General features: G+C 47.2%; 1 long non-coding RNA gene across 3 annotated transcripts in view; it reads left to right on the forward strand.

Moving 5' to 3' along the window:
* LOC311598728 overlaps positions 1-24796 on the forward strand; it is a 43188-nt gene extending 18392 nt beyond the window's left edge. The window contains exons 1-4 of one of the 3 annotated variants that reach the window (XR_014779641.1): positions 4244-4610; positions 13982-14509; positions 16608-16878; positions 23801-24796. This is a non-coding gene — a long non-coding RNA (uncharacterized lncRNA). Of the gene's footprint in view, positions 1-4243; positions 4611-13981; positions 14510-16607; positions 17002-23800 lie in introns of those variants that run through there. The other 2 variants (XR_014779642.1, XR_014779640.1) reach the window with 2 other exon arrangements.
* The last annotated feature ends 502 nt before the right edge of the window (positions 24797-25298 follow it).

The following is a 25298-nucleotide window of genomic DNA, read 5'->3' on the forward strand; positions in this document are numbered from 1 at the left end:
TTTTCTGTATAGGCCTGGCTGTCCTGGAACTTGCTTTGTAGCCCAGGCTGGCCTTGAACTCACATAGATTTACCTGCCACTGCCTCCCAAGTGCTGGGACCAAACATGTGTGCCACCACCACCTGGCCTCTCTTTTTCTTAATAGACTACCCCTATTTCTATTCCTAATCACGTTTCCCATGTCCAATTCCTGCTATAGGACATAAGAACATAGATACAGATTCAAATCTGTACCTCTCTTAGCATCCCCAGTGCTGGCTCACCCAGAGTGAGCCACCAAGGGCTCTTGGCTGCGATTGGAAATTTCTAGCACTTTTTTGGTTTGGAGCTTTACATCTGTAGCTCCCTCTTCTGAGGATCTGCTGACTAGTATTCTTTACATCCTCAGGCTCACAGGCTGCCTCCTCAGAAAGCCCTCCATGGCTTATGTAAAATAACACCAGTCGCTCCAAGTTGCCTCCATTTTGTTTTCCTTCTCCTCACCTGTAAATGATAACCATCCATCCATCCATTCATTCGTTCATTCATTCATTCTTTTTGTTTGTTTTTGTTTTCTGTGGTGGGGACTGAAGCCTCACTCATGCTGAGCCCGTGTGATTCACTCATTTTTAATGTCCCTCTCCCTTAGGCAGCCTGTGGACTTACAAAACCAGGTTGTGCGTGCCTCCCGCAGATCGTGACACATAGGGTGCTCAAGCGAAACGTACCATGGTTTGAATATGTAGGACCATTTATGAAATGGTAGGGAGGAGCCTACAGGACGCTTTAGGCAGTTCAAAGCCTGCATGGCTCAGTGAGCAGATGGCTCCTGGCAAGGCCTTACAAAGTCAGCGCCTCACAAGGGCTTCTGTGGAAGCTCCATGTGTGACCAGTGGGTTCAGGGCTGTGTGGTAGAAGCAAGACCATGAAAAGCACAGTGCCTGCTGGCCTTTGTGCCCCGAGGCTCCTATAATGAATAACTATAAGCTTGGTAGCTTAAACAGTAAAAAAAAAAAAAAAATCTATCTTCTCACCGTTCTAATGCCAGAACCTCTGAAACTAAGGTGTTGGCAGGGCTGCATCCCCTTGGGGGCCTCTCCCTTTTGGGGAATCGCTTGACTTGAAACAGCACAACTCCAAACTGTCTTCATTGTGTCTCTCTGTATCCCAAATCACCCGCTCCTTTCTCTGATAAGAAAAAGTTCATCCTGAACGCCAAATGATCAGTCTCATCTTGAAACGCTTAATTGCTTCTGCAAAGACCCCATTTCCAAATTAGGTCCCCTCCAGAAGGACTGGGGCTCAGGACCTGGTCACATTGCTTAACTTAGCCCAGTGCCATCCAGGCATTTCTCGCCTGAGAATGGGAGAAGCACAGCTGAGCGATCAGTGTTCCGAACATGAGTGAAGCGAACCCTTATGGCCTTGCATACAGAGATTATTCAGCACATTTTGGTGAGGATAAATGTACAGAGGCCCTGCTGGGAAGCAGAAATGATGAAATGCAATCTATGCCCTCAAAGAATAAATGGGACCATGAGAGGAACAAAAAAACAGGCCCGCCAGCATAGCGCAGAGGGGCCATGGTGGAGGTAGGTCCTAAAGCCCTGGGAGCTGATCAGATGGGGCTGCACAGATGGGGCTGCAACCGAGGAAGAGGAGTGAAGAGAGCAGGTCAGAGGCGGTGAGGTGCCAGGCAGCTTCTTGGAGGAGGTATAGTCTCCTCCTCAGGCTTCAAGACTGAGAGAATAGGAACTGGCCAGGCCGAAAAGGAGAAGAGTTCTGTGGAGGACGAAGGAACAAAAAAAGGGGTGGGGGGTGGGGTGGGAGGGGTGGGGTGGGAGGGGTGGGGGTGAGCCTGGCCCTTGTGGGTCCCAAACAAAGCGGTGGGAAGGGGATCTGTCAAAAGAGGATGCTGTATACCTTTCAGGTCGCACTGGGAACCACAGAAAGACCTCGCAAGGGAAGTGACATCACTGGACTCACATATTAAAATAAAAGGTAGAGAAGGCCTGTTGGGTAAAGTGATTTTCTAGCGGGTTTTACAAGTTTCTGAGAATCATTTTTTTTTAAATGTTTATCTGATGTACAGGACTGCTTATGTCCCAGGGGGGCATCAGCATGACCAAGAGCAAAGGGAGCGTCCTTGCTTGCATTGTGAGGACGGCTCTGGGCGGCTCTGGGCGTGTGAGGAGTGGCTGGGGAGGCAGGGAGTAATACCAACGCTCTGCAGCACAGACCTGCCCAGAGGCCCCCAAGTCTGTAAACGCAGAGCGCTTTTTCTTCAACCATCTGACAATAGAGTTACCTTCCGGCTCCTGTGCGCAGAGCCTGCTGTGTGTGGCTTAGGGGCAAGGCCCAGTTCAGGACAGCATGGAGGCAGAAGCGGTGGTCCACAGTGGACTCCAGCCTCTGCTAGGCCTGGATCTCCCTCTGTACAGAAGGAAGTCGAAGAGGAGAAGGCTTTTTTTTTTAATCCTAGATTGTCTCTTCTGACTCTTAAACTCATGATTCTTTTGTCTGATTGGAGGCCCTGAAACAATCTGTAGAAAAATGAATGGCTTATTTGATATTTAGATATCATGCATTGGACATGTATCCTAGTTACTGTCATAAACACTGAGCAAAATCCACAGGGAGGAGAGGGTTTATTTCACTGAGGGGCCACAGCCCATTATCACAGGAAGTCAGGGCACGAACGAACTCAAGGCAGGAACTGAAGCAAAGACCAATGGAGGAGCATTCCTTACTGGCTTCTTTCCTCAAGAAAATGTCCTCACAGGCACGCCCACAGGCCAGGCTGATGAGGCCTTATTCCTCAAACAACAATCTGATCCACCTTCCCAAGAGACTCTAGTGTCAAGTTAACAAAATCTAAGCAACATAACACTTTTAGTGAGGCCCACCCTGCACAGCAGCAGGTACTGTGTGGTGGAGCCTGCCCTTGCGGGACTTCCAGGTTAGGGTTACATTGTTCCAAGGGATCTCTTCATCCCAGGGGGATAAAGAAGCTTCAAGGCTCTGGGTGGGGGGAGGTTGGGGGGGAAGAGAGAGAGGGAGGGAGGGGGAGAGGGAGAGGGAGGGAGGGGGAGAGGGAGGGAGGGGAAGAGGGAGAGGGAGGGAGGGAGGGAGGGAGAGAGAGAGAGAGAGAGAGAGAGAGAGAGAGAGCGCTCACAGTTCAATGACATTCACACCATGGGGACTGAAATACTGCTTAGGTAAATACATCAATGTAAGTGCCTTTAGGCAGCTCTTTGTGGAGACCCTAGAGTGGGTAGCAGTCCCTTGGAACTCAAGAAGATTGTGAGAGCTCCAGCAAAGGGTATGTGCAATTGCCAAACTGTTTTGTTTGTTGAGACCTCTGTGGATGGAGGCTCTGTTCCTACTTGTCTGACTCTCCAGGGGGAGGGGGGGAGGTAGTCATTGGACAGAACAGGGATGGTCTCATGTGCCTTGCTCTTTCCTATGCTGGAGCAGGTGCAGATGCTGGGACTCAAAGGGAGAGGAGTGGCCAGGGAATAATGCCATCTGCTTAGCTTCTGAGTCAAGCCCAGAGGACCCTTGGAAGTTGCCAGAGTGCTATTTGCATCTCACCAGAGGGGCTCTGGCTGTCTTGAGTGTACACCCAGGGGCATTGGCCTCAGAGCTGTGGTCAGTCGACTCTGGCAGGAGCTACTGGTTTTTAAGGTAGAGAGTGACTTGGAGTTAAGAGACCTGGATAGAAAGTTGGGCAAAACACTTCATTTCTCGGAACCAGTTTTTCACCTGCTAACATCACAACGGTAGATGTTATACTAGATACGATAGTACTAAGCAGTATTTGTAACTCACACTTGGGGCCACCTAGGTGCTATGTCTGTGTACATCACTGCCTACGAAAATGACCAGCAACCTCTCGGACTCATTACGCTGGGACTTCTGAGGGCAAGGATATGTTTGAATCAAGCTGGAAGCCCTGGTGCCTCCAGCTGTGTCTCAGATAGTCAGGAATAAGTGCATTCCTCCACTTGCTTGGGTTTTCTTCAGCCTAATCCCACTGAAACATAAGAGCCGCAGCTTCCAGAAAAATGTGCTCTCCTGGTGTAGTTGGCTGGTGACTGATGGCAGTCCAGTGACAGGTTGCCTTGTTAAGCCAATATTGGGCTCTGGTACGCTTTACACCCTGGTGAATCCCAGCCACTGCTGTGTGCCTTACATCCAGCCCCCTTTTTTTTTTCAATTTTTATTTATTTATTTATTTTTTTACATCCAGCCCACTTTCTAGAGCACAGATCACCGGAAGTCACATCTGGACTGACCCTCCAAGATTTGCTGCACGGTCTTAGGAACCGGAGCCCCAGCACCTGCAGCCGCTTCATTAGGGTCCGGCTGGCTGACTGGCTGGTGGCTAGTCCTCCTGAGAAGCAGAACACTCCTCAGGCACATTGAGTAATCAGCTTCCTTTCCCTGCCTGGGGCAAGAGTAGGCACAGCACAGGGAAAGTGAAGCAACCTGTTTGGGGCAGCAGAAGGGTGGGCGGGGGCTGGGCCCTGCTGGGAACTCTGTAGCAGGACCTGTTTCCTTTGCTTCTGGACCGGATGCAAGGCTGAGATCCGGGCGGAGACCATAGAATTGAGCCCAGGAGCACACCTGTAAGTCCTTCTGAACGACACTCGCCAGGGGTAGGGTAGGACCAGCTTCTCCCAGTCAGCAGTCACTGGGCCGCAACTTCCGGTTGCTAAATCGGGCGAACGGGTGGGGCCAGTAAGTTGCGGGCCAGTGGATGCGCTGGTGAACTTTCCTGCCGCGGGGTGTGTATGTAGGGGCGGGGGCGAGGTGGGCGGCGTGGGCGCCCAGAGACATTGCCCGGGCGAATGTCCTCTCTGGCGCCTCTCTGAGTATAGACACTGATTGGGTGGGGAAAGGTGAAGACAGCATTAAGTTTGGACCCAAGCTACTCCATTGGCCTGGCTTTTGTATTCCTAACCTATCTGGCGCTTTCGCAGGTGAAGAACCGAATGAGCCGAATGAATTAATGAGATAACAGCATAGCATCAGACAGTACTAGTAGGTGCTCAATAAAGTGAGGTTCACTTCTACCATGCTATCGCCTCCATGCCCTACAGTCGCGCCCACAGGCAGAGCTAGGACGGAAGCTACTGAGAGGCAGGTGGCCTGGCCTGGAGACAGTTCAAGAACCATTTTAGCCCCGGGTTGCTTGTCTAGCCAGCAGGATGGGGCATGCGGGCGGGTCCCTAAGGTCGAATTTCGGTCGGGTTTCTGTGATCCTGGGAGGGAGTTTCAGTGCATTCTTTCACGTACTCACTCGCAGATCTTATCCGGCTGCTTCTCTTTGCCTCCCCCAGCGGCCCTCCAGCGTTTCATCCATACAAGGCCAGCTTCCACCCTTCCTTAGCTCTGTATGTAAATAAAGCCCAGGCTTTCAGCTGCAGGTCCCCACAGGTCTGGCTCTCTGTGCCAGACACGCTGGAGGTAGAGAGTCAGAGTTTGGCTTTGTGACCCTGGATCCTGTACTGCTACCAAGTTCCCACCGGTCCCAACTGCCAGAATGAGAAATGTTAACTGACTATGTGTGATTCCGGAGCTCAATCCGTTCTTCCACTCTGTGTGTTATCAATGACACTGCAAAAGAACTAACCTGGGGTAGAAAGTCTGGGTTTTAAAAAAAGAAAAAAGTCTATGATGCTTAAGAGATGGATCTGCTGAACTCCTGTGGGTGTGTCGAATGAGGATTCAGGCACAGTATAAGCCACTGGCTGGTCCTCCTGTGTGACATTCTGTTTAGTCCTCCAGTTACAAATACACATTCTTATTAAAATAGTAATGAAGACTAGAGAACTCAGAATATTTTAGCTGAAAGTAGGAGACAGCAAAGAAAATCCTGACAGTTTCTGCACGTTCCTTTCCTCCTCTGCTCCATAAATACACCCTGTGCATAGCTGCCCAAACCGAGGCCCAGGACACATCCACGGAGAGGAGCTCTGAGATGTCAGACTCACTTCTCTGGTACTCTGACGGTGGAGGTGGGGCTCAGCAACTGATGCTAAGTCATATGGGCTAAGTAAGCTATTGTGCAACAGCCTCTCTCCAGAAAGATCCCTGTGCTGGAACCTACCTGCTTCCTCCTCTTAGCCCTCCTTGGTGTAGCATGTGAGTGTGTGTGTGTGTGTGTGTGTGTGTGTGTGTGTGTGTGTGTGTGTGTGTATGTCATTGCTCTGGGCTGGCTAAATACAGTGAAGCCCAGAGTAACAGTCCTGTCACCAGTCCCAGGGAGTAAGGTAGCACCTGCTGGCTCTTTAGCCTCTGTAGGACAGTCACCAGCTCTATGGTATTGAAAGCATGACTTAATTTTCCTCAATCTTAGTTTCTGTATCCTTAAGTTGGGGCTTGGCAACACTTACCTCATATAATTGTTTTGAATGCATACTTATCTATAAAGCCTGGGACATTTAAAAAACAATTAATTAATCAAGTGTTGTGTTTCACTTGTTATTGTTAGGCAGGTCTAAGTAGGATTCTCGGGATGACCCTGCCAGCTGTGCTTTCTTTATACACTGGGTGGAAGTAGGGTAGGATGCGCTCTAGCATCTGGCAGCTGCACAAGCTGTGTGCCCAGGATGGAAACCATTGGCCATCACTGTCTTAGCTCTTTCCACCAACCAGCTCATTTCATTCTACATTGACCCATGTGAGAGAGATCTTAATAACATTGTATTTCACTAAGGGGGAAATTGAGTCATGGAGAGGTCACGTGACTTGGGTAAAGGCCATCTAACTACAAAGTAAGGGATCCTAGTGTCCGCAGGCTGTGAGGAGCTGTGTAAGGAGACAAGGGCACAGCCAGCAGTGCCATGGTGAGGGGCTGCGGTGGGGCAAGGGTCGGGGGCACCTCCTCAGCCAGCACAGGGGCTTCTCTCTTCTTATACAGTTTTCAGTACGCCTCACACTGTAACATACTCTACACAAGGCGCCTTGCACACAGTAGGTACTCAGTGGTACTAGGCTCTCTGTCTTGTGTAGTTGCCCAAACCTGAGTTCTTTATTGCTGCTGCCTAGTGAACGTCTATAAAATGAACTGGCACATGGTCAGGTTCAGGCCTTTCATACTGACTGCCTCCCACCTACCCTCACTGTGAGTCCCAGCACTAAGGGCAAACCATTGGGGTTTTTTTCACATAATTATTTCCCAAACAGCCTATGCTGACATCAAAGGGCCAGAGACCTCTCTTTCTGCTCCTCCCTCTTTGGAGTCCTGTTCTGGTTCTTGGGGCCAGAGCTATGAAGCATACACCGCAGGTTGTCCGGTGATGTGAACAGAAGCACTCCTCCACATTTGCTGCATTAACGTTCTGATTCTTTCAAGCTCGGCGTTTGCATCTGAAGTTTCCAGTTAGATGCAAGAAGTCAGGGCGGGGAGAGCAGAATGGACATCAAAACACAGTGGACAAGGATTCCAGGGTTCCCCAGCAGCAAGCCCCAGGCACCCACCATTCACTGAGGCTGCATTCTGAGGAACCTCATTGTAACTCCTTCTGGAGGGGGGATGCCAGCCCATGGAAAACATTCAGGAGGCTACCAAGAGGAGCCCTGCCCAGCCTTTTGCAGGACTTTCTATGTGGCTGGGACCTGTTATGTGTCTGGCGCTTGTTTATTTGAAATAAACCCACAAGCCTGTGACACCAGTGTGCTATGAAGGAGGCACCTGACACGCCACATGTCCTAAGACTTTCTCTAACTTGCACATGGACTAAATGGTGCAGTCTGAGCTGGGTGGGGACCGACAGCACATTGCAAGTCTGACAGCATCTGCCTGGGCTTCCTGTGTTGTAGGCCTTTGCCCCACTGAAGGTTCAGAAGGGAAGGTTTTCCAGTATCTCAATAACCCAAGCTACAGTAGAGAAACACCTCACCGTGGCTTCTAATGAGTCTCAAACTCCAAGTAAATGTCGTGATTCAAGGAAAGCCGAAGCAGAGATGCAGCAGTTGCACTGTTTTTCTCTTTAAACACAAGCCTCCTCACAGCTTCTGGGTGACCTCCATCCTTGTCAATAGCATCCCAAGACAGGGGATGCCTCCCTCTATCTTCCTCCCTGTCCTGAGCTTCTTAGAAGGTAAAACCCAGAGACGATGCAATTGGTGACACAGTAGTTCTTGAACTTGGGTTTGTCCAACACTACCTGGGACGCCTTTGCCACAACATCTGTTCACATCTCACCTGGTCACTATTATGCCTTACTAGCACAGGGACCACGCAGGAACCTGACTCTGTCACCTCTATACCCCAGAGTTTGTCACTCTCCCATGCCTTTGCATAATTTGCTCCCCTGCTTGGCATGCCTCCTCTTCCTCCTCACTCAGGTCTCTTGGTCAGCTGGATTCATCAGAAAACTCTTCCTGGGTCTATATCCAAATGAAGAAGACTGATCCTTTCGTTTGCGTAGGACCATCTCAAACGTGCTAACACTTTAAATGCTGTTTACAAATCTCTCTTAATTGCCCATGACCTCCGGAGCTATCTCAACATGCACACATATCATTCCCTCTAACTTCCCCCTGACCCCATACAGCATCACATGCTCCCCTACTACATGTACTCCATGTCCCCCACATCCCCACGTCCTCCAACACCACATGCATATACTGTGCTCACCCATCCCTACACATCACATTCCACATCATATATGTCACACACTTCCATATGCCGCACATCATGTATGCTACTGCCACACGCCTACACACTTCCACAACACTGCCCCTGCCTTATTATTGATTTTGCTTCTTCATTTCTTATTTCGTGGAGATAGGGCCTTACCATGTAGTTGCTGGCCTGCCTCAGACTTGCTGTGTAGCTCCTGGTGCCCTCAAAACTTGACTCCCTTCTGCTTTAGCCTCCAGCATGGGCCATGGCACATAGCCAGGTTTTTTGTGTGTGTGTGGTTTTTTTTCATGGTTTTAGTCTTCACCCAGACTATATCTTCTTAAGGGCCACTGCCGTTTGTGGGAGCAATACAGAATTATTGCTGGCTTGTGAGGTTGAGTGTTGCTCAGTAAGTGCAGATCTCCCAGGCTCCAACCTTCTCCAGAGAGGTTTTATTTCATAAATAAGAGGCAAAAGAAAGTATGTCTTCTTCCTTCCTTCTTTGTTAACAAAAGAGGATGCCATCTTTTCAGCCATTTAGCAGTGAAGCAGGCAGACCAAGTGTCGTCTTTTGTAAAATTTACTTCTTCCTGGAGGAGAGGCACAATTGATGACTAAGGACTAAATTACACATATTGTCAAAAAGACAATGACAAGATGGGTAGTGTGAGGGGTCAGTTAGACGGTGAAAGTGGCGCAGTTGTGTGGTGGGGGGGCAGGGGGGCAGGCGTTGAAGATTGGGAGAAAGTGCATTTGAAAGAGAGGGAACAGCAAGTGTAAAGGCCACGAACTGAGAACACTCTGGGCACGTGACAGGAACAGCAGCAGGATGGCTGAAGCAACTGCGTAGGCAGGGGCAGAAACAGTCACCAACACTTTCCATTGTAACTTGGAGAGTGTCAATCTAACACAGAGGTCCTACTATGGACATCTGAGCATGGTATACCACTTTCGAGTAAGTCGCCCACTATAGGCTCAAGGAGATGAGCCAACTGCTGGTCTTCAAGAACAAGAGCAGGCACTGGCTGCTGAAGAAACCCCAAAGTGGCCTCTATCTCAAGCAACAGAAGGAACCGCAGGGCCAGTGAGGTGGCTCTTCAGCGTGTGAAGGTGCTTGTTACCAGGCCTGTTAGCCTGAGCTCCACCTGCAGGTCCCACATGAAGGAAGAAGAGAGCCAACTCCTAAAAGGTGTCCTCTGATCTCCACACAAGCACTATGGCACACATGCCCCACCCCAGACACACACACACACACACACACACACACACACACACACACACACACACCTGTAATTAGAAGAAGATACAAAAGTGTATTTAAAAAAAAATCCCACTGAATCCTGGGTGGAGCGTGACATCAGAAAGGCTCAGCCCAATTAAGGGGATACTTTGGAAAGTGGTGTTTCTGATTGTGGCATGTCAGTAACTATCACGGGTATGGGGCCCTCCAGAACAGGAAGAAGGCAGTCAGGGGCTTGGCCTCTAGAGGCTTGTCACCTCATGCTTTTGAGGGAGGATAGGTATGCCCCAAAAGGGCAGACCAGCAGTGTGAAGCCAGAGGGCCCGGCCTCACGCTCTTTCTCTCTTTTTGAATACCTCTGTAAAGCTAGACAGGCTTCTGTGTGTTACTTCATCCCTCTGAGCCTCACGTCTCTCCTAGAACTCCGAAGAGTCTCCAGATTTCTCCCCACTTTGTCTTGTCTCTGTGGGACTCTGACACTTTCCTCATGCCTGAAGCAGTGACCACGAGAACTGGTTTTCAGGATCCACGCCAATCATGACCAGACAATGTGCACATGCTATTCCTGGTTCATATGTTATTCGGCTTTGCTTACTTAACCCTTACAGGGTCGTGGTGTGGAACATTCCAGATCTGTGTTCAGAGGAGGTGGGGGACTTCAGGCTGGAGCCTGAGAGGGAGAAGAACATAAAACCCGGGTTTTTGTAAGACGTGATAAGCCAGATGCTTACACCTAGAGTGTGAGCCGAGCAGAAGCTGAGGAAACAGCATCGGGGTTCAAAGTCAGAACGGCCTATACAGTGAGACCCTGTCTCACACGACAACCAAGAGAAGCTGTGATGGAGGCAGAGCTCTTTGCTTTTTGTTGGCAAAGTTGACCAGAGTGAGAGGTTTGCACACCCTCTCCCTGCCTCCCTCCTTCCCGCTGCCTCCCTCCTTCCCTCCTCTTTCCTTGGTTTTGAAACAGGAGTCTCAGTCTGCAGTCTGGACTAGCACCAGAGGAACTCAGTATGTAGGTCAGGCTGATGTGCTTTTGTCTGACAGAATCTCTTATAGCCCAGAATGTCCTTGAACTCAATTTAACAGCCAAGGATGACCTTGAACTCTTAACTTTCCCACCTTCACCTTCCAAACCCCAAATGATGAATCACTTCAACTGGTTAAATGGTCTTTGGTCACGTGACCCTCCCTGTTTTTCTTGCTCCTCCTCCTTCCTTTCTCTTCCCTCCCTTCCCCCCCCCCCCCCCATCAGATCCTTTCTACTTGAGGCGCTCCTGCGACACTGTCTCCTAAGTGCTGGGATTTCACCTCGCAGCATCAGGGCGAGTGAGAATCGTGTTTTAATGTGAAGATTTGGTGGTGGCACTAGTGGGGAGGAGCCAGGGTTACTGGAGGGGGCTGGCGTTTATGGCAGCCACTGGGAGGTGTTTGGCAACCCTGCTGAGGATAAGAAACTGCTTCCCCATCCCCCTCTGCCAGAGAGGATGCTGGGCTCTCCCCTTAAATCACCTTTGTCCTCTCTGCATTCCACCTCTCTGGCTGGGAGGCAGAGGTTCACACTTGCCCCGCCTCCCTCCCTCCTTGGGTTGTGCTCCCAGCTTCTAGGACACTGGACACTTGCACTGTGTGCTCTGTGAGCCACATGAATGCAGGTGACAAAGCCACCCCAGACCACAGCTAAGCAGGCTGACTTGAGGAGAGTGTGTCACTTCACTAAAGCTTTTGCTTTTCATCTGGAAGTGGAGATAAACTTGCCCTTCCAAACAGAGAGCAGGATGAGAGGTGTCCTAGAAAGTGCTGAGGGAAGAGTATGGCAGTACTGTCTTCTTCCTTGTGTCTTAGTCTGTCTCTTCTCCCTTAGAAGGCCCCTGCGATTTCTTTGGGTGTCTACCAGGGTGCCGGGTGCCACGCATGCTGTTTCTCATGAGCACTTCTACTCTTTCCAGCAGCACGTGAGCTCACCTGTCTGCATTCCCACTGGAAATGCCCTAGCACAAGAAAGCACTGAGGGCCACTGAGGCCAGGCCCTTGTGGGCAATCTCACACCCCTGTAGGCTTTTACAGGGATCCCAGAACGGCATGTCCTCTCTCCGGACCTGGGGCTGGTGCAGCCACACATCCTTTTCAGGAGAGCGCAACCTCAGGGCAGGAAGAACTCAGGGTGACTCAGCTTCACTGTGACAAATAGCCTGTGAGGCAAAACAGACCAGAGCTCCAGCACTGGAGCCTGCAGACCCCAGAGGGGAAGCGGGTGGCATGAGAAGCAGTGGGCGGCAGTGGAGCTCATCCCTCAGGCCACTGACAGATGCTGCCTCTCCCGCTGAGCCCTCACCACCAACACCTGAGCTTGCAGTGGTCAGAGCCGGAAGCATTTCGCTCAAAGTTGCACAGGAGGTAGCCAGCAGAGCAGGCACTTGAGAAAGAGGCTTAGAAGCTCTTGTTTTTTCCTAACAACGTGTCAAGGAATAAAATATTCACACACACACACACACACACACACACTTCCTGCGGCACAGCAGAGTTCCCCGTGTGTGATAAGGAAAAAAAAGACACATTGAGTTTTGTTTTATTTTTCACAGTTTGCAGCAGACAATGCCTCTAGGTCTTCTACCATTTATACCTCGTTGGACGTTTCTCTCCTCCTGCCCTTGGTTTGGGGTTGGCTCACAGACAGGAGGTCTGCAGGGAGCGCTGGGCCATGGGAGCACACGCAGAGGGTGCCACCCTTACAGGGCGGTGGGACGGCTGCTAGCAGGGTCTTTTCCAGGGTTCTGCCCAGCACTGAAGTGGAAGCCACAAACTTACCCTGGTTGTTGGGTCAAGGGTTGGGAGCACCCTACCTCAGGGAACACTGGGAGGAGATAGGGCCTGGCAGGAAGCACTGAACCATGCCAAACAGGAAAGGGGAGGGCGGGCCTGGGAGGCACTTAGCCCGTCACCAGGATGCATGCCAAAGCTGGGCGGGCTTAAATACCAGGCCAGAGCTGCTGGGCACATGACACTGTTGAAAAATCTCCCAGGGAATGACTTCTAATCCCCGCCTTATTGAAGGCTCTGAAGAAGGCTCCAGCCTGCCGTCTGCTGGTCTGAGCTATGGGGGGGTGGGGGTGGGGGAATCCTGTGCTGGCTCGTAGCCACAAGGACATTTCTCAGGGAAAGCCTTTGGCCCAACAAGTCTGTTTTTTCTTTTCTTTAAAAACTAGGATTTGGACTCTGTTCAGGAAAAATGTAACCTACAAACAAATAGCCTTGGCCATCTGTGCCTCCCTTGGAGCTGGGTCAAGCCTGGGGAGAGCCCAGCCTGTCTGGGCAGGCGCTCTAGCTGTGGGCCATCCCTTTGTACTCAGTCTCTGGCCTTCCTAAAATGGTGTTTGTCCTCCTTACGGCTCCCTGCAGTGCTGCTCAGGCCTTGAGTCTTTTCAGATGCTCCAGGGATGCTAAAATGTGCCCCACCGGGCTGGGATTGCTTGTCTATTCATCTCCTCTTCACAGTTCATTTCTCAAGGGACTAGTTGTTTCTCAGTGTTATGCTAGGGAATTTCAATGTAAACCACCACCCCCTTTTTCTCCAGGTGAGAAAACTCCTGAGTTTGTTTGTTTGTTTGTTTTTAAAGACAATCAAAATGTCTTCCAGTCCTTAAAGGCTGGTGGCTGTGAGCTAAGCAGTGTGGTGGATCATGCTGCTCAGCGCATAGCAAAGAGTTTCGGACAGGGCCTGGTGCGCAGCAAATGCTCAGTGGATGCTGCCGAATTTCCTTAGTCTCTACCTCAGCTCTGTCATAGCACTCACAGAGGATAGGGTTGGCCTTGTGCACCGCCGCTACCGCGTGGCAAGTCTGCGGGCTTCTTGAGTGCAGGGACATGTCTATCCAAAGGGAATTCCACGGGTGGCAAGCTGCTCATTCAAGCTGGAGACCAAGTGCAGCGTCGAGAGTTCCTAAGTCACTTTGGAGTCACTGGAGCCTAGAGACCAGAGGGTGAGGGCAGGACACAGATCTTGGCTTGCTTCTACGTCAACCGTCTGCTGGTTTTATGACCTTGGAAAGAGTGCTTTTTTTTTTTTAAACCCTAAACACCTGCTTTTCCGAAATGCAGATAATGGTCTCTGCTTTTCTTCTTCACAGGTTTGCGGTGGGCGTCAGTGCACATGCGCAGAGGGCGTGCTGCGTTGGCAGCAGTGATTGTCCTTAGAATCCTCTCGGAGCCAATGGTCATCACCACTGCTAGGATTTAAAGAGAAATGTTCCTTATTGGCTCCTGGGTTGGCACTTGGTCCCCAGCTGGTGCTGTTCGGAAAGGTCACGGAACTGAAGAGGCAGAGGCTTGTTGGAGTAGGAAGTCACAGGGGTGAGCCTTGAGGGCGCAAAGCCTGGCCCCACTTCCTGTCTGTTCTTTGAATCTTCCCTGGAGATCAGAGTGACTCGCTGCCTCGCGTCCTAGCTGTGACAGACCGAATTCTTTCTTCTACCGTGACCCAGAGGAAACCATTCCTTCCTTCAAGTTGCTGCTGCCACCGCAATTGGAAAGTAAATCAGATGTGCAACTGCCATCTTCCCGGAAGAAGAGCTGTGGGTGTTATAGGCTTCATGTGGTTCAAATGCATATGTCTTAAATTTTTGGGATGGTCCTTCTCTTCAAATAATGCATCTCAGGTATTGACTTTAACCTTTGAAAGTTTCTTTTGATTCTGCCACTTTCCAGCTTTAAAGTATTTTTTTAAAAAAAATAATTATAATTTATTCAGATTATATCCCGATTGTTGTCCCTTGGCTTGTACCTTCCCATTCCCAGCCTCCTAGCTTTGAAATCTTAAACTTACATTTCGGAGTACACATTCATAGGTGTCCTGTAGGAAGTGGCACCAGACACTCATAGTACTTGCTGTTTGGTACGTGATTAAAATGGGAAGAAGCCTGGGGCTATTTGAAGGTGTAGAAAGAAGTGTGAGAGGCAGAGCCTTAACTCCCACGGGGTTACAGTATGCCTTTTCAGCCAGAGGTGAAGTCTATCTAGACTTGTAGACAAAGCACATGATATGAAAAAAGGTGGTCTGTGAATACAGAGAAGTGGGCTTTATATCTGTCTTAATTAGGGTCTCTGTGGATCTGAAGAGACACCATGACCACCCCAACTCTTATAAAGGAAAACATTTAATTGGAGCTGGCTCACGGTCCCAGAGGTTTAGTGCCTTATCGTCATGGTGGGAAGCATGGTGGCGTGCAGCAGACATGGCGCTGGAGAAAGAGCCGAGTTCCACATCCTGATCTGCATATAGCAGCAAGTAAACAGACTGCACCACCAGGCCTTGCCTGAGCATCTAAGACCTCAAGGCCCGCCCCCACAGTGACATACTTCCTCCAACAAGGCCACGCCTCCTAACAGTGCCACTCCCATGGGCTATGCATTCAAACACATGAGTCTGTGGGCCCCATTCTTGTTTAACCACAGCAGAGTTCAACCTTACAAAAGACTGATGCTTACTCTGTAATCCTTGGATCATAATTCAAAAGCAAGGCCAGTGTCATTGGGCACTGCTGATAACATGGATATGGGCACAATTATAGGTTTTTTAATTTGAGTATAATACATTCAAATATTTTAGTAATGTACCCATTTAAAAAATATCTGAATCCCCAAAGCTGCTGACCTTCTGGGATTGCTGCTTTCATGACAAGAAAATATATATATATCCTTTATCAGACATGATGTTCTTTACCTAAAAGATGCCATAGAGAAAGCTCTTTGTAGAAAAATTTAATTTTTACACCTTCTGCATAATGATAGCAAGTTCCTATATCAGTGAGGCCAAGGTACATCTTAGTAACTAAAAAGAGAAAAAATTTTAAAATATGCAATTATAAACCATTTAATAAGCTGGAAATGGGAGCACCAGGTATAAGAACAGAACACAGCTACAGTCATAGTTACCAGTCAACCCATGGGCTTTGTGTCTGCACCTGAAAATTAGAGTGAATGAAAAGTAAACAGTTAAATATCTGACCACGGAATTTAGATAATGAGATACAAAATAAAACCAAGACAAACAGGAAAACAAAAACAAGATGTAATGTACACGACTCAAGAAATTAGTTAGAAAACCAATAAAATTATAGATTTCATAGAGAATGCATAGGTTCAGAAAACAAACAAACAAACTAGAACCCTTTAGAAGACTTTTTCAACAACACTGAGGGTGTGGGGAGCATCAGATTCCTGGTATCTGAGAAGTTTGTAAATCACCTGCTCCTTACCGCCCTCGGTCACTGAACTAATCATGTGTGCCTCATATTAGAGTTTCTAGTTTTTCTAATGATAAAACTGAGGATCTGAGAACCTAGGTTACTTTTTTATGCCATACAACCAGAGAGTAGTAAAGTCATTTATTTGAAGTCATGTCTCCTAATTTTGTTGACTATTTCCTCAATAATCTCGTAGCATCTTTTTAGGATGAGTGTAAAAGAGGAAAATTATAAGATGTACTCTTGTATGGCTCTAGGACAGGTTATAACAAGTAGCCACAACCAGATGACTTACAACCACCAAGTTGGTTCTCGTGGTCTAAAAGCCTGAAGTCACAGTGTACACACAGTCACCCTCTCTGTGAATGTCACAGGGGAGAAGGTGTCCTTGTTCTGACTTGGTTGTGGGGGTTGCTGGGGTTCCTTGTCAGCCCTCAGCATTTTGTGCACCCTAACTTCTGCCTCCATCATTACATGGTATCGTCCCACAGTGGGTCGTCTTCTCTTCCAGCTTGCCTGCCTTTGGAACCAAGTGGAAGCACAACCATGGGCCCCTCTGAGAGTTTCTGCAGAGCTCTGACTAAGGGAAGAAGACCCACCTTCCCGTGGTGCTGTCCTGTGCGCTGCTGTCTGTGAGCACCCATTGCTCTCTGCTCTCTTACTGCAGATGGCTCACACTCTCGCTGCCGTGCCTTTCCCACCTTGATGGACTATATCTTAAACTGAAAAAAAGAAAGAAATTCTCTCTTCCTTATGTTGCTTTTGTCATGGCAATGAGAAAGGTCAGTTAAAACACTCCCTGCCTTCATATTGCCTGCCCCCTCTGCAGTCGGCTCTTCTTTTCTCCACTTGCACACACACACGCACATGCACACACACACAGACACACATACACACACACACACACTCTCTCTCTCTCTCTCTCTCTCTATCTCCAGCAATAAATTTGCTCTAGAAACAAGAGGGTGGAGGATTAGCTATACACCACTGTTCAGGTCAGGCACTTTACAAGGGAGGAACAGTGGGACAGATTTAGAGGGCAGTGGCCAAGATACCAAAATCTTATTACCTTGGCCAAAATGGAATGAACTCTTAGAACATCTGAGGAGGGCAAGAGGAAAGATATGTAAATATTCTTCAATGCTTGAAGGGCTACCAGCTATATGAGTCTGGGTTTGGCTTTCTGTGTCCCTTGTTAGAAAGAACACAGCCAATTGGTGGAAGCTACAAATACTGTGTATGTTTGTTTATACTTGGAGGGGAGTTTTTTATTTAACCCATGGTCTTGCAGATGCTAGGCAAGTTCTGTACCACTAAGCTCCATTTGCAGAGGTTTCTAGTCCAACTGGGATTGTAGAAGATCCTTAATAACCAGGAATGTTTAAGGGTATTAATAGAATTTGATTGATACCCTCATACCCACATATATGCAATTGTTATTTAAAATGTCACAGTTGCTATAGGTTTAGCAGGTGCTGGAAAGAGCAAGATGGGGGGGGCGGTGATGATGAATTTTATTACTCAATGAGCATATCAAACGAGTCTCTAGATAGAAATCTCTACCTAAAACATGGGTAAACATGTACTTTTAAAATCTTTTGCACAGACTTCCCAATATAAGCACAGCAGATGCCCTGGATCTGGAGTTAAGGATGGTTGTGAGCCACGATGTGGGGGCTGGGAATCGAACCCAGGTCTTGTGCAAGAGTAGCCAGTACACTTAACCACTGAGCCATCTCAACAGCCTCTGATTTACAGGCATGTTAAAAAAAAAAGTAGGAAAGACATAAAAGTAATTGTGGCAGCAGTAGTAACAGTTAGGGGAGCAGCGGGAGGAGACAAATGTCATCTTTAAGGAGAATCCCAGACCTGGGGATGTAGCTCAGTGGTAGAGTACTTGCCTAGCACGTACAAAGTCAAGGGGTTGATCAGTGCTATAAACAAGCAAGCAAACAAACAGTCAAACAAACATGAGCCTGATGGCACACACAAGTGTCTTGGTACTTGGGAGGCTGAGGGAGGAGAATTGCCATAAGTTCAAGACTAGCCTGGGCTTCAAACAAAGGCTTGGTACATGCCAAGATTGTAAGAAACCAAAAACAAACAAATAAATAATTTAAAGGGGAGTAAGGATCCCTGACAGCCCTCTAAGAAGCTTTTTAGGCATCTTCCCTGCTTAGCACTGTACTCACAGCACCCAATGTTGGCATTGGTCAAGCACATGAACTGATTAATGTCAAAAGTCTCTTCAGCTGAGCCTTGAAGGCTATGAAGCATTTTGATCAGACGAGAAAATATATGCGACGGCAAGATGGTAAAAGTAGAGAAGCTGGGTGTAGTGACTGGCTAGTACAGTGTCTGGTGTGCACCAGTCGTTTCCTGTGGCTATCGTGTATTTCTTGGGGAAAGTCCTTGAAAGAATAAGTCTCTTATATTTTCTCCAATTTTTTTCCACCCTCAAGACCCTAGCCTCCTTTTTGGCTTCCTTCCATTTTCTCTTCTGGAAAAGACAGTACTCTCTGTGGAAAGGATGTTGTTAGACATTCTTTCAGGCCAAGCCTAGGTGTAAATTAATCAACCATGTAAATATTCTGTGGACAGAGTTGGGAGTGTGGTGTTTGGATGAAGGATGAGGAGGAACTGCAACAGCAGAGGCGGGAGGAGCACCAGGGCTGAGACGATGGTTGGTGCTCCTGGGAAGCCCAGTGCTTACTTGCCAGCTTTGGGACACCTGGCTCTTTCCTTCTGGATTTCCATTGGGAGAACAAAACATGATTATTCCTATGAGGCAAAGAGAAGGAAAGGGAAGAAAGATTTACTGGGCAACTACCATCTGCACCCTTGGGAGCTTACACACACACACACACATACACATGTCACAAACACACACATATATACCACACATACATATACAGAAACCACAAACATATACATATACACAACACATACAGACACCACAAATATATACACACATACACAAACACAACATATACATTCACACACACAAACACACATATCACAAACACAAACATATACACTCACACATACCACAAACACATATATACACACACATACATACACACAAACACACACACATAAAAGAATACACACACCACAAACACACACATACATAAGCATACAGATATACATATACACACAACACACACATATATAACCAATACATACATAATACGTATATATACACATATATATATACCACTAACATACATACACACACATGCACACAATATACATACACAGATATAAAACACATACACACACCACATTTTAAAGACAGTATTAACTTTACTTCACAGATGATTTCATAGAGAAAAAAGAGATGTAGTGACTTTCCCAACATGTCAATTAGCAGCTGGTCCAGCTTTAAGACCGTTATTTTTCTTTTTTACATATACATTTATATTATTACTCATAAATAAAATAAACTGCATACAGCAAGAATAACCATAAACAATCAGGAACTATGTAAATGTTACATTCATAGTGATTTAACTATTTGTATTTGGCAATCTTGAAGAAAACATCCTTCTTTTTTTGGTGAGTCTAAAATCCTGAATGTAACTCAATATCTATCATATCTCATCTCTATCTACTTAAAACATTTATCCAGACATAAACACATCTTAACCCCTAAAAAAGTAAGCTTAATTGTAAGATTAAACTATCTGGTCTTTAGCCCCATCAGAGACTTGAGAATGAATAAAACTAATTTACCTGAGTTAAACAGAAGTGCAGGTTAGCAGCTTCCAAAATAAAAATGACAGAGGCAGTTTGCTGCCTGAACAGTCACCCAAAACTCTTTGTAATGGTGGAGCATCATCTTCAGCCTTCTGGCTCAATGTATCTGACAGATATATTTGAGAGGCAGGAACTATTGAGGACTTCCTTACCTTGTCATGGCAGAGTTTGGCTGTCAACTCTTCCTGCATCTAAGCTTGCTCAGTTTTTAGGCAGAATTCTGTCTGTGGCAGAAATGAGGAAATTTTGCCCAGTGGCTTGTTTGCCACATTTGAAGCCATCTCCATAAGGAGGTTCTTGGATGGCCATCATCTTCTTTGAGGTAGGCTAGGTGTTGCAGGAGTTAGCCTGTCTTGTAAAAGACTATTTAAAATAATAAAAACATCTTTTAATGCCATATTCTGTAGGTCTCTGAGGCTTTTGAAGACCTTATCTAACTATTTGCCATATCTATAGAATCATTATCTATCTCTTAAACTTAAGGTGTATATTCTTGTGATAAAAGTAGACTGGTAATTGATATGATCATGATTTGATCAACTAACAATTAGCTTGTATTACTTAATTACTCTAAGCAGCCTGCAATAGTACTTTCAAGGTATTGGAAGTAAACCTTGAATATTAATTGAGTTGTATGGGTACAATATCTCATATTAGAGTAGAATATATATATATATATATATATATATATATATATATATATATATATATATATACACACACACACACACACCACACACACACACACACACACACACACACACACATATATATAACGTGTGAAGAAGTTTGAATTTTATACCAATGTACCAATGTATTATACTTATTTTACATCGATATACAAAATTCTATACCAATGAGTTAAAAATAACCTTATTTGAGAGTACCAATTAAGGCCTTAAATTGAGAAGTAGATTCAATAATCTACTTTTTGTCCTATATATTTCTATATTCCCCCTTCTTTCTTTTCAACCCCTATCTCTATACCTGTGAAAGAAAGATAAAGCAAAAGAGATACATCCTTGAGTCTAACCTTGTTTTGTCTCTGAATAAGACCAATAATAAGGTATTACCAACTCCCAATGAAAATAAACATCTGTAGCCCAAGAGAGCAAACAAAAACCTATCCGACCCCCCTTAAAGGAAATGGGAGTATTTTTCCCTTAAGGTTTCTTTATGCTGATTTGGGCAAATAATACCTTTTTAGGAGCCCAAGTAAAATTGGGGAAAATGGTTAAACAAGTCAGGAATAGCATTTGTGGTCCAGTTTCTAAATGTTGAGGGATTCCAGGCTTAATAGAAGTCCCATGTGGGATAATCTGAAATGCTGGACCAATTGGGATCAGAAGCTTTCTTTGAAACCATCCTAGGAGCTGTCTTGTTCTGATGAGGAACAGCAACTGAAGCACTTGAGACTGGAACATGAAGGATGCAGGATGTCCACATCCAGCACGCTGAGAGGCATGAATCCTGTCAGGCCTGATCCAGTGTCAGTGTCCAGTTCTTTTGTTCTGAAAATGTATAATTTCTCAAAAGCATTATACAGTCCTACAGTTATAAACGTATGAGGTGTGCAGGATGCACAGACCAACTAAGGCTGGTTCTCTGCTCTTTGTATGAGCAGAAAAAAGACATCTGTAAACCTTCATTCATGCCATATGAAGAATGGTATCTAATAATAAGTCACAGGGATTCTGTGGCCAACACGAAGCCTTGTCTATGCCTAGGCATTCATGTCTCGGTCTCAGAGCTACTCCCATGTAGTGGGAATAGCAATGTAAGTTCCCTGCTTATCCTGCAGTTTGAAATCTTTACATCCTGATTGTAGCCCCCTCCCTCATCACCTCCAAATCCCACTTAAGACTGGTTTTGAATGACTTATCTAACTTGGCATCTTCCATTTACATCTGTGCCAATGACGGCAGAACCTTTTTGCTGCTTCCTCTCTCTCTGCGTATGCCTCTTCTGGAGTCTTCTTTCCCAAGTGTCTCAGGAAGTGTTCTGTTGCTGTGAAGAAACACCCTGACTATGGCAACTCTGAGAAAGTGTTTAATTGGGGCTGGCTTACGATTTCAGAGGCTTAGTCTGTTGCCATCATGGCAGGGAGCATGGTGGCACACAGGCAGGCATCATGCTGGAGAGTAGCTGAGAGTTCCACATGCAGATCCACAAGCAGCAGGAAGAGAGAGTGAGAGACACTGGGCCTGGCTCGGGCTTTTGAAGCCTCAGAGCTCACCCCCAGTGATGCACTTCCTCCAGTGAAGCCACACCCACTCCAACAAGGTCACACCTCCTAATCCCTCTCAAGTAGTGCCACTCCCTGATGACCAAGCATTCAAATATATGAACCCACAGGGCCGTTCTTACTTAAACCACCACACTAAGTGGCCCAATAGTAAAGCCACTTACATCAAGGTTCCTGGAGGCTGCCGCGGCCAAGCAATGTGTGGCAGGATTAGATTTTTCTACAAGGAGATCCAGAGAGACCACTGTGTGTAGCTGGAAAGGTAACACACACTACCTTCCCTAGAAGCAAGTTAGGATCTGGGATGTACATGACGGTCTGATTTTTACAGGATCAACTAGGAGACAGACCTCTAGTCATGTTCCTGGTGTTCTAGGCTGGGTTAACTAAGGTGGCAGCACCACAGCCCTGGACTGGAGAGAAAGCCGCTGAGCACCAGCGTTTCTCTGCGTCCGCACTGCAGATGCAGTGTTGCCAGCTGCCCCGTGCTCCTGCCACCATACCCTCCTACCTAACTTGATGGACTGTGCCCTCCAACTGTGGGCCAAGATAAACCTTCCTCTTTTAAGTTTGTTCTTATCAGGCATTTCGACACAGCAGTGGGAAAAGTGACATGAAGTGCTTCTTAGAAGGGCTTTGTGACCCACAGCAGGAAGTGGAGGAAATCTCAGGCAGCCAACGAGACCAAGTGTCTTGTTTTCAGCCCACGTAGCCATGACTTGTTAGCATGAAGAATGACAATGGGACTCTAGCTTAGGTTCTGCTACTCTGTGATAGCTGTGGGACCCAAGTCTCAGTGTTTCTTGGAGCCTCAGTTTTACTGTCTCTAAAATGGGTGAATTTTACTTACTTTGCCTCACTAAAGGTATTATGGTGGAAGATTACCTTGTAATATATCAGAGAGTAAGATCATTGAAAAGTATTTACATTAAATCCTTTGTGGGTCCTGGTGGCATGAATGAAATAAGAAGTGATGTTGTTATTTCTTGGTGATCCATAAGTTTAAGTCAAAGAAATCCAAAGACAATCTAGCTTAAGCTCGAATACATGGTGAGAAGGGCTTGAATGAACCCAGCCTCACAGGTGGCCAGCTCCATGTGTCCAACACTGTCGCCACTGTACTTCTGGTCACTTTTACTTCTTGTCTATTTAGATTCTTCTCTGATGTCCCGTCATTGTTATTTTATTGCTGTTATGAGATACTATGACCATGGAAACTTACAAAAGAAAGCATTGAATTGGGGGCTTGCTTAGAGTTTCAGAGGGTCTGTCCGTGACCATCAAGGTGGGTGGGTAGCATGGCAGGCCAGACAGGCATGGTACAAGAACAGTACCAGAACTCACATCCTGACCTTCAGGCAGTTGACAGAGAGAGTGAGACTGGCCTTGCACGGAGTTCTGAAACAAATCCTCCTGATCCTTCCTACTCAGTTCCATTAACTGTAAAATCAAACATACAACCATCAGAGCCTGTGGGGACCCTTTCCATTTAAGTCCGCACACTGCTCATGAGCTGCCTGCCCACGGCAAGCAGTACGATTGGTCGTCAGTGCCCCAGGCTTGGCTCCCGATGCTCTGTGGCCCTTCTTCAAGTCTGTAGGCTGGGGTACGTGTAATAGAAGAGTAGATGTAATGTACACACAGTGTAGCTTCCCATTGTCACCACCTGTGATGAGTGAAGGAGAATTCTGTTCCTACAGATCAGGTAGCAAAGGCCCAAGGCCACTCTGTACTTGACCTGGGGGTCACATGCATGCCTTGGATGAATCCCTGTGCGCCAGGGGTGGGAATTACCTACTGGCTTACCTTGGATCTTCTGATGTCTAACTGTGTCTAAGAGGAGGAGAAAACACTCAGAGTCATGGATGTTCCCACAAAGGACTTTAAACAATAAAAGAGCCAGAATAATCCAGATTCCCAGCCAGTTCTAGTTCTGGGGATGCAACCGGACCTGCAGGTAGGTCTCCAGAAGAAGGTTGCACCGGTGGGAAATCTTGTCCATCTGCTCTTCAGTTTAAGTCTGGTCACTTATTCATCCCATCAAATGAAGTTGGAGAACGGAGTGTATAAACTTCCAACAGTCCAGCAACTTCCCAGCACAGCAGAAGATGGACAAATACCTGCACCGCACAGCAAGTCTGGAGCACCCAGCAGCACATATGAGACCAGTGCGATGCCTGATGCCTGACTGGAGGAAATATCAGTGGGAGAAAGCCTTCTGGGTGGATGGAGTACTGGTAGGTGTTGGCCTGGTGCTGTGTATTCTAATGCTGATTGCTGCCCCCCCACCCCCCCACCCCCCACGGTCTGGTTGCTGCCCAGAGGAATGCATTCTTCATGTATACTAAGTGATGTTATGTAAACTTGGCTCACCAATATTCTCTGACTGGTTAAATAAAGTGGCTGACAGCCTATAGCTGGGCAGAAGAGAGAGCTAGGTGGAGCTTAGGTTTCCAGGCTTGGGGTCAGGTGGAGACCATGAGGCATGAGAGAGGAAGCAGAAGATGTAGCAGATAGAGAGGAAGCTGGAGAGAAGGAAGTTACCCTGGGGCAGTATGGACCATGAGCATGTGGCCATGAGGGCTGGCGTGATGGAACAGAAGCAGCCCAGCCAGGAACAGCTATGGCAAGTAGCTGGGAAATAGCTTAGAGGGTTGATACCTGCCCAGTTATGGTACCTGAAAGCTTTTATAATTCTAAAAGGTCTCTGTCTCGATTATTTGGGAACTAGCTGGGTTAGAGAAGTCCTCTAGAGTCTGATGTCAACTTTACATGCCCAGGGTTGGAAAAAAGCACCCTGAAAGGAGCACATGAGGCCCAGTGTGCCCTGTTGCAGAGGATTAGGGGGAGAATAGCTCAGGGAAGAGAGGCAGGACCAGATTCCTGGAGGAATTTTCAAGTGTCTTATTCCCAGTGAGCATTGCCAGTGCCCTCCCTTCGTCTGTGACCAGGAGTGGCCTATGATCTTTATAGGAGACTCATGGCTCTACTCCCAGTGTCACTGCATCCCGCCATGGTGTTGCCCTTTTTAAGAATAAAACCGAACACTGGAGGGAACCTTGGCAGTTGGGAAATCACTGCAGGACTGCTTTGCTTTCAAAAGAGCAAAGCCCTGCTGCTAATAAGAATTATTTATTAATGGTAACCACCACACCTGACACCTCTATTGCCACAGAGCAAACTGACCTTCAAAGCTCC

The sequence above is a fragment of the Acomys minous genome (assembly GCF_964271855.1).
Source record: "Acomys minous genome assembly, chromosome: 1".
In the NCBI taxonomy this organism is placed as follows: Eukaryota; Metazoa; Chordata; class Mammalia; order Rodentia; family Muridae; genus Acomys; species Acomys minous.